General features: G+C 39.8%; 1 pseudogene; it reads left to right on the forward strand.

Annotated features, from left to right (window-relative positions):
- LOC121010841 (rho guanine nucleotide exchange factor 39-like) overlaps positions 1-3,680 on the forward strand; it is an 86,742-nt pseudogene extending 83,062 nt beyond the window's left edge.
- Positions 3,681-9,621: the final 5,941 nt, after the last annotated feature.

Here is a 9,621-nt window from a genome sequence, read left to right on the forward strand (position 1 = left end):
ATGTGGATCCTGAGAAACTTAACAGGAACCCATGGGGGAGGGGAAGGAAAAAAACAAAAAGAGGTTAGAGTGGGAGAGAGCCAAAGCATAAGAGACTGTTGAGAACTGAGAACAAACTAAGGGTTGATGGGGGGTGGGAGGGAGGAGAGGGTGGGTGATGGGTATTGAGGAGGGCACCTTTTGGGATGAGCACTGCGTGTTGTATGGAAACCAATTTGACAATAAATTTCATATATAAATAAAAAAAATAAAATCTAGGCTCCTTCCTTTAATTATCTTTCTCTATGTGTTTAACATAGAGATATAAAATAATAATTTATTAATGCGAACACGACCTAATAGCATCTTATATGCTATTTTAGTATGACATAAAGTTTTTCCAAGTTAAACATGAATGACCCACATTTGGGTTCTGGAATCACTCTCTATGTGTAATTTAGGGGAATAGATTATGTTAATACCATAACTATACTACTGTTCTTAGAAAGACAAATATGTCTGGGCTTGTTGAGTGCATCTTTAGGGCATAATAAACAGAGAGCCTGGGTGACTCAGGTGATTAAGTGTCTGATTCTTGATTTTGGCTCAGGTCATGATTTCATGGTTTCATGGGATCAAGCCCATGTCAGGCTCCATGCTGAGTGTGAAGCATGGTTGGGATTCTCTCTCTCTCTCTCTCTGTCTCTCTCTGTCTCTCTCTCTCTACTCTTCTCTCCTCTCTCAAGAGAAATAACATTAAAAACAAAACAAAACAAACAGGTAATAAACTAGATCAGATAAAAATGTGTTTGAATATATATGTAAACATGTGTGCATGTGTACTTGGACATACCTAGTTCTAACTGTATAAGCACTAATAAAGATTTCTTTCTGCTTACCAAATTTAAATATGCCCATGTCCTTGCCTGCCCACTAGTAAAATATCTCTCCTTCTTGCATCATATCTTCCCTGCTTCACCTAAGGTTCCTGGTCATTTATTTGAAATTCCGAGGTCCAAATTGTGTAGTAGTATGCACACCTTACACTTCTTTACATATTAATGCATAACTAATAGCAGTTGATTTTTAGAACAGAGGATATTACTTAAACATGTCTGCTCTTCTCCTTTATCTCTACCCATTCTATATCATCCTAATAATCTTGGCTTGGTTCTCAACAACTTTTAATAGTGACTTTTCACCTGGAAATTCAATTTATGACCTGAATCCCATTAGGAAGTTATGCTGGTAAATTATAGCAGTCATATTGTTAGCTGTTTTTTATTTTTCCACTTTTCGATATTCTATTACTTTTTGGCCACAATTGTGCTTAAGAACTCTAGGTGTCAAGAAATATTTTATGAATTCTATACTAAATTCCTCCTGGGACATTTTAAATCTTTGCACATATAATCCAAAATCTCATTGTTATGAACATCATTCAGCTTATTTAAGTACTGAACAAAATGGTCTTAAATGAACTCAGTCTTCATCCTTTTTAAAAGAGCTATGAGCAAGCATTAAAAGAACCCCGAAGAGAAACACAGTGACTAATTCAATAAAATCCATCACATCCAGAATCCTTGCAACCAGGAATTCAAAGCACATTTTTATTATTAAGCTTCATTCTTTTAAAAAAAGCAAACTATGAAAGCTGAGTCTCTAGAGAATGAAGGCTTCAGTTGGAATTCTGGTGCTGTCACTTATCTCCTGTCAATACTGGGCAAGTTACTTAACATCTCTGCACCTCATTTTCTACATGTTAAAGATGAGAACAACAATGTACCTATCTCCTTGGATTATTCTGAGGGTGAAATGGGTAATAAATGTAAAATAAGTTGAGAAAAATCCCGGTAACTTCATAAACATGTAATAGATTCAAATTATTAACAAGCATGGGTTATGGACACATTTAATAATTATTATTTACTGACCCATCCTAAATATATTATTAACTGTCTTTATATCTTTAGGCACATGTCTGGCTCCCCAAAATAGTTTCTTATATATGAAACACTAAGTCCAGCGTATTCTAGGTTATATAATCCTTATAATGCTGTATTTTATTTTTTGCATAAAAATAACCAGAATTCAAGGAGTTTAAATATGTTCAGTTTCCTCTTCTGGTAATGCAAAAGTAGTTATTTTTTACCAGTAGTTCCGAAGTGGGGCAATAGTCTCCCGAGGGGATATTTGGCAATGTCTGGAGACATTTTTGCTCGTCAGAACTGGGGAAGTGATACTGGCGCCCAGTGGATAGAGGTGGGCAAGCTGCTGCCATCCTGTAGTGCATCCGACTGTCCTCCACGATGAAGTGTCTGACCCAAAATGTCAAGAGTGCCGAGATTGAGAAACTCTGTTTTAGACTAAATCTACTGAGAAAAATCTGCACACACGTTTAAAAAAATGTTTAGGGGCGCCTGGGTGGCGCAGTCGGTTAAGCGTCCGACTTCAACCAGGTCACGATCTCACGGTCCGTGAGTTCGAGCCCCGCGTCGGGCTCTGGGCTGACGGCTCGGAGCCTGGAGCTTGTTTCCGATTCTGTGTCTCCCTCTCTCTCTGCCCCTCGCCCGTTCATGCTCTGTCTCTCTCTGTCCCAAAAATAAATAAACGTTGAAAACAAACAAACAAACAAACAAACAAACAAAAATGTTTAGAAGTGAGAAAGCTATCTAGGCAGCAAGAGTTTCTGGATTAGGGCACTGACCCCTCAGCCCAGCAGGAGAGGCCAGGTGCTATAGCAGTGTGTGCCTGGGAGCTGAAATGTGCCTGCACTGCCTGGGAGCTGATGGAGACCGAGGGTGCTACCAGGAACAGCCAGAGCTGGTGGTGGCCATGTATTTCATGGGAATTCCAAGAGCCAAGGGCACTCTACAACTAGCAAAGCACCAGGCCCACTCTGGGTCCTGGGAACTCATTTGTGACACCAGCCAAGAGCTGCTTCCCTACCTCCAAAGTAGGGCACTGGGGACAGGGGCTGGAAGGCTTCTGCCCCCACCTAGAGCTCTACTCTCAATTTGCTGCCAACATGTAGAGGTCCTGGACCACCCTGCAAGAACAACTTAGAGAAAAATGTTTCTGGAGATTTGAGCAACTTCAGGAAGTCAGCCCTGAATTTGTGAGCCTTCATCTTCAGGACCTGCTCCCTCAGCCTCTGCAGAGGCTCCAGCAGCAGGAGATTCTTGTCATGGCTTTGGCTGAAAACACAGGTCCCAATAGCCCTGACCACCAAGGGACTCACCAGGGTTGCCTGGCTCACTGAAACTGTGCAGAAAATCCACAGCTTTGGTCAGAAACAGAAGAATGAGCAGCACCTCTAGTTTGGCCAGTGACTGCCAGGAAGAGGGGCTTACCTCAGGTCGCTGGTTCCTACTCCATGCTTGGCTGTTGATAGTGCCTCCCATGGGGAACTTTGCCGAAATGTTCTTCCTCTTCTCTCATGTGCTCCTCATGTCCAAATCTCGACACCCCACTGCACCTGCTGCAGAGTAGCACCTTTGCCTGCCATGCCCTCTACCCCATGGCCCTGTGTCAATGCCACAGGGTCTTTGGCCACTCAGGAGGTCCTTGTGGTAGACTGCTCAGCCTTGCTCGGCCTGTCCTTTCCCCCATGAGAAGTTACTGCTTATGTCCACAGACCAGGAGAGCTGTTGTTCTGGCACCACAGTCTTACTTGGGCCATCAGTGGCCAGAAGAACTAGAGAAATCACAAATTCCAGGGTACTTGAGGGATAGGTCAGAGTCAGGAGTACAAATAAATCCTCAGTACTAAACAAAACACAGAACCCTTGATGGTTTCGGAAGGGTCATTTTGTGTTTGCTTGGAACCATGCCATGCAAACTCATTTGACCAGCCCTGAAGAATCAGGAAACCAGGGCACCTGGGTGGCTCAGTTGGTTAAGCATTCGTCTTCGGCTCAGGTCATGATCTCATGGTTGGTGAGTTTGAGCCCCACATTGGGCTCTATACTGCCAGTGTGGAGCTGGATTTGGATCCTCTGTTTCCCTGTCTCTCTGCCCCATTAAGGCATGCACATTCTCTCTCTATGAAAAATCAACAATTAGAAAAAAAAAAGAATCAGGAAACCAAATTTGACCAATTGAACCTCTGCTGAACCAGCCCCTCCAATACAAATGAGGGGACTTGGGACTGATAGCTTGGTAGTATGTCTGTGGCTGGTTGTTTATCAAGATTGCAGCTTTGTAACTGGATGTTTTATGTTGTATGCAGTTTCTACAATTTATCTTCCTACTGGATTTTAGTAAAGTGTTTTTCTTAAAAAAATTTTTTCTGAATTAAAATCTTGAAAAAGGGCATAGAGTAGATAGTCTGGTATCAGGAGTCATTGTTGACTTTTAAGCGAGGGTTGGCAAACTGCTACCTGTTCTAGTTTGCTGAATTTTTGTGTGACTTTCAAGTACTCTTGAGCAGATTGGGGCTGTGAGCCATAGAGACCAGGCTAAGACATCTTCCTCCACTCCTCGCTTCATTCCCAGCTCTGCCTCCCCAGCCAATAACTGTGGGTTGCCATTGTCCATGGCTCATGTTGGTCTTGACTTAAAAGTTGAGAACTCTGCCTTCGGCAACTGCCAGGAACCTAGAACCTGAGCTCCATGAATTGGCTCCACTCTGGCCAGCTACTCAAGTGGACATGGCTTGGCTCTCTAAGGGGAGAGAATGGGGTTCTCAATTTCAGGGAGGCAGAGACGAATACTGACTTTCGGGCCCTTGCAGCTTATTCTCCCTGTGTAGTCCACCAGGAAGTCACTTTTCATCTGGAGAATGCCTCTTCTATATGGTAGTTGGGCCTAAAGTGTGCTAACAACCCGGGATGGCCCTCCCTAGGAATCAGGACAGGGTAGGGGATTTCTTTCTTGTTATATATTTACCTATACAATATACTCAAGTTCTACTCTTGGTCTTCAAAGTCTGAAATGTATTACTATCTAGCCATTTACAGATAAAGGTTACTGATTTCTTCTCTAAGGCACTTAAATGGCTGTTTTCATAGAATTATCAGTAGATGACAGGCTGAAAAGCAGAGCAGAACTTTGAGCAGCTTCAAGGAGGTTAGAGCCAAGGAGGAGTTGTCTTGGTAAATGCCACAGTTTTCTGAAGGAGATTCCATAAGGCTCTGTCCTAGGATTAAGTCTAATCAGAAACTATGCTAATGGTCCCCAGTGTTACAGGTCTCTGGCCTGCATGGCAGAAAGCAGTGTAAATCTTGGCCAGCAAGAACATCTTCCATCGTCTGAAAAATATGTCCCTAATTTTTGTATACACTGTTCAACACTACATCAAAAACCATCAGGTGTTCAGAAACAGAGATGATCAAAAGCCCAGGAGCAAAAAGTGAGTATAGAAACATTCAAAGGGAATCCAGATCATCAAATTATCAGGTGTAATGGTAAAATAATTATGATTAAAAATATAAGGAATTAAAGACAAGTTGGGTGACTTTTGCAGAAAACTGAATATAATAAAATATTAGAATGAAAAATATAAATAATAACTAAAAATATAAAGAATAACTCAAAGGAGGGGTTAAGCACAAATTTCCTGTGTCTGTGATTTCTAGGTTTGTTGCTACTCATGGATTTATCTTCTGGTTAAAGGCATCATTTTTCTTCTTTGTTCTGGTAATTTTTGTTTATATGGAACATTATCAGTCTTATTTTGTTGAGCTTCTAGAATTATTTTTTGGGTGTTGTTTCTGCTAGCAGTTAATTTGCTTGCATATCAGTGCCTTGTCAGGGTTGTTTTAAAGCTTCTTTATGAAGGATCTAAAATACCCTTTAACTGGGGCTATATTAGATTCACATATGCAGTGTGGTTCCTAAAGCTCTCTTGTAAATGCCTGAGTGTTCAGCAGGGTCCTTCCTAATCCTTTGCATTATTGCTCTTGTACTTTTTCAGAACCCTTTGCATGCTTTCATAGGTAGGCTTTTCCCAGTATGTGCTCTTGGCTTGGTCACTTAGAGCCTTGCCCTACAGAAGTACAGCTTCATATTCAACTCAAATCTGTCTCAACAGATTGATTTATCTTTGTTCAAAGATGACGTGCTTCTTTATGTAGAGTATCTGAAAGAACTGGTGAAACTACAGGAACTAGTAAGTGATTACAGCAAAGCTTTAGGATACAAGGTTAATATACAAAAGTCAACTCTTGTATTACATACCAGCAAGGAACAAGTGGAATTTGAAACTAAAACCACAGTACCACTTCCAAAACCACAATGCCCCCAAAATGAAATTCTTAGGTATGAATCTAACAAAAAGTACAAGATTCTATATGAGGAAAAATACAAAACTCTTAAAAATGATATCAAAGAACAAATAAAGAATCCATTTTGATGGGTAGGAAGACTCAGTGTTGTAAAGATGTCAGTTTTTCCCTACTTAATCAATAGATTCAATACAGTCCCAATTAAAATCCCAGGAAGTTATTTTTTGGATCTCAAGAAACTGATTATAAAGTTTATATGGGAAAGCATCCATAAAAGATCCAGAATAGTCAACATAACATGGAATGAGAAGAACAAAGCTGCAGGAGTGACACTATAAGATTTATTAGATAGCTACAGTCATTGAGACAGTATTGTGTTGATGAAAGAATAGACAAATAGATCACAGAAGAGAGAGCCTAGAAGTAGACCCACATAATAGATGGTCACTAATCTTTTTTTTTTTTTTACATTTTTTTAAACTAAGCTTTTAATTTTAATCCCAGTATAGTTAACACAGTGTTATATTAGTTTCAGGTGTACAATATAGTGACTCAACAATTCTCTACATTACTCAGTGCTCATCATGATAAGTGTCCTCTTAACCACGTTCACCTATTTCACCCATCCCCCTTATTCACCTGCTCTCTGGTAACCATCGGTTTGTTCTCTGTAGTTAAGATTCTATTTCCTGGTTTGCCTTTTTTCTGTCTTCCCCCTGCCCCTTTAGTTGTTTGTTTTATTTTTAAAATTCCACCTATGACTAGAGGGATTGGGTGGCTCAGCTGGTAAAGCGTCTGACTTTTGGTTTCAGCTCAGGTCATGATCTCGTAGGTTGGTGAGTTCGAGCCCCACCTCAGGCTCTGCTCTGCCAAGGGGCAGACTCTTTTTGGGATTTTCCTCTCTCTCCCTCTCTCTCTGCTTCTCCCCTTCCCTCCTCTTTCTCAAAAAAATAAAAAAGAAACAAAAACACAACATTCCATATAAAAGTGAAATCATATGATATTTGTCTTTCTCTGACTTATTTTGCTTAGCATGATTCTCTCTAGCTCCATCCACATTGTTGCAAATGGCAAGGTTTCATTCTTTTTAATGGCTGATGTTGTGTATATATACACCACATCTTCTTTATCCATTCATCTTTCAACAGATACTTGGGTGGTTTCCATAATTTGGCTGTTCTAAATAATGCTGCTGTAAACAGGGGGGGTGCATGTGTTTTGAATTAGTGTTCTTGTATTCTTTGGATAAACACCCAGTAGTGCAATTAGTGGATCATAGGGTAGTTTTATTTTTAACTTTATGAGGAATCTTCATACTGCTTTCTAGAGTAGCTGCGCCAGTTTGCATTTTCACCAACAGTGCACAAGGGTTCCTTTTTCTCCACATCCTTGTGAGCATGTGTTCTTTCTTATGTTTTTTATTTTAGCCATTCTTACAGGTATGAGGTAATATCTCGCTGTAGTTTTGATTTTGCATTTCACTGATGATGACTGATGTTGAGCATCTTTTCATGTGTCTCTTGGCCATCTTCATGTCGTCTTTGGAGAAATAGCCATTCATGTTGTGTTCATTTTTTTGGATCATTGGTTTTTTGGGTGTTGAGTTGCAGAAGTTCTTTATATATTTTGGATACTAACCCTTTATTGGTTAAGTCTGTTACAAATATTTTCTCCCATTCCATGTGTTGCCTTTTAGTTTTGTTGATTGTTTACTTCTCTATGCATAAGCTTTTTATTTTGTGTAGTTCCAGCGGTTCAATTGTGCTTTTATTTTCCTTGCCTCAGGAGACCTATCTAGAAAATGTTGCTACAGCCAGTGTCAGAGAAATTACTGCCTGTGATCTCTTCTAGGATTTTTATGGTTTCAGGTCACTCATTTAGGTCTTCAATCCATTTTGAGGTGTTTTTTGTTTTTGTTTTTGTTTTTTTTAATGTGAGTGCATAGTGTAAGAATGTGGTCCGGTTTCATTCTTTTGCCTGAAGCTGTCCAGTTTTCCCAGCACCATTTGTTGAAAAGACTATCTTTTCCCATTGGATATTCTTTCCAGCTTTGTCAAAGATTAATTGATAATATACTTGGGGGTTTATTTCTGGGTTTTCTATTCTGTTCTTTGGATCAGTGTGTCTGTGTGATAGTACCATACTGTTTTGATTACTGTAGCTTTGTAATATAACTTGAAGTCCAGAATTGTGATGCTTCCAGTTTTATTTTTCTTTTTCAAGTTGTCTTTGGCTAGTGGGGGTCTTTTGTGGTTCCATGCAAAGTTTAGAATTATTTGTACTAGTTCTGTGAAAAATGCTGTTGGTATTTTGAAAGGCATTGCATTAAATCTGTAGATTGCTGCAGGTAGTATAGACATTTTAATGATATTTGTTCTTCCAATCCATGAGCATGGAATGTCTGTCCATTACTTTGTGTTGTCTTCAATTGCTTTTATCAGTGTTTTATATTTTTCAGAGTACAGGTCTTTCATCTCTTTGGTTAAGTGTATTCCTAGGTATTTTATTATTTTTGTGCAATTTTAAATGGGAGTGATGGTTAACTATTATTTGACCAAGGAAAAAAAGGCAATACAATGGAGTAAAGACAGTCTTTTCAACAAACGATGCTGGAACAACTGGACAACCACATGCCAAAAAATGAATCTGGACACAAACCTTATACCCTTCACAAAAATTAACTGAATTACAGTTATATTTATATATTTACAGATATAACTATAAAACACAAAACTGTGGGGGGCCTTGGAGCTCGGTCAGTTAAGCATCTGACTCTTGATTTCGGCTCATGTCAAGATCTCACTGTTTATGAGATTGAGCCCCATGTCAGCTGTCAGCGAAGAGCCTGCTTGGGATTGTCTCTCTTCCTGTCTCTGCCTCTCCCCAACTTGTGCCTTCTCTTGCTCTCTCTCTCTCTTTTTAAGTTTATTTATTTATTTTGAGAAAGACAGAGATAGTGTGAGTCGGGGAGGGGCATAGAGAAGGGGAGAGAGAGGATCCCAAGCAGGCTCTGGGCTGCCAGCCCAGAGCACGATGTGGGACTCGAACTCAGGAACCATGATGTCATGACCTGAGCCAAGATCAAGATAGGCGCTTAACCCACTGAGCCACCCAGGCACCCTGTCTCTTGCTTTCTTTCTTAAAAATAAATAAACAAACATTAATTAACCCCCATAAAGCTATGAAACTCTTAAAAGGTGACATAGGAGAAAACCTAAATGTCCATGGTTATGGTCATGACTTTTTATATGTCACCGAAGGCATAATCCATGAAATAAATAGCTGATAAGCTGGGCGTCATTAAAATGAAAAAGTCTGCTCTATGAATGGCAATTTCAAGAGAATAAGACAACAAGAATGGTAGAATTGTAGAAATAGAAATGGTAGAATGATAGAAAATATTTGCAAAAGTTAC

Source organism: Herpailurus yagouaroundi, unplaced genomic scaffold (genome assembly GCF_014898765.1).
Source record: "Herpailurus yagouaroundi ecotype Mexico unplaced genomic scaffold, PumYag 192, whole genome shotgun sequence".
NCBI classification, from domain to species: domain Eukaryota; kingdom Metazoa; phylum Chordata; class Mammalia; order Carnivora; family Felidae; genus Herpailurus; species Herpailurus yagouaroundi.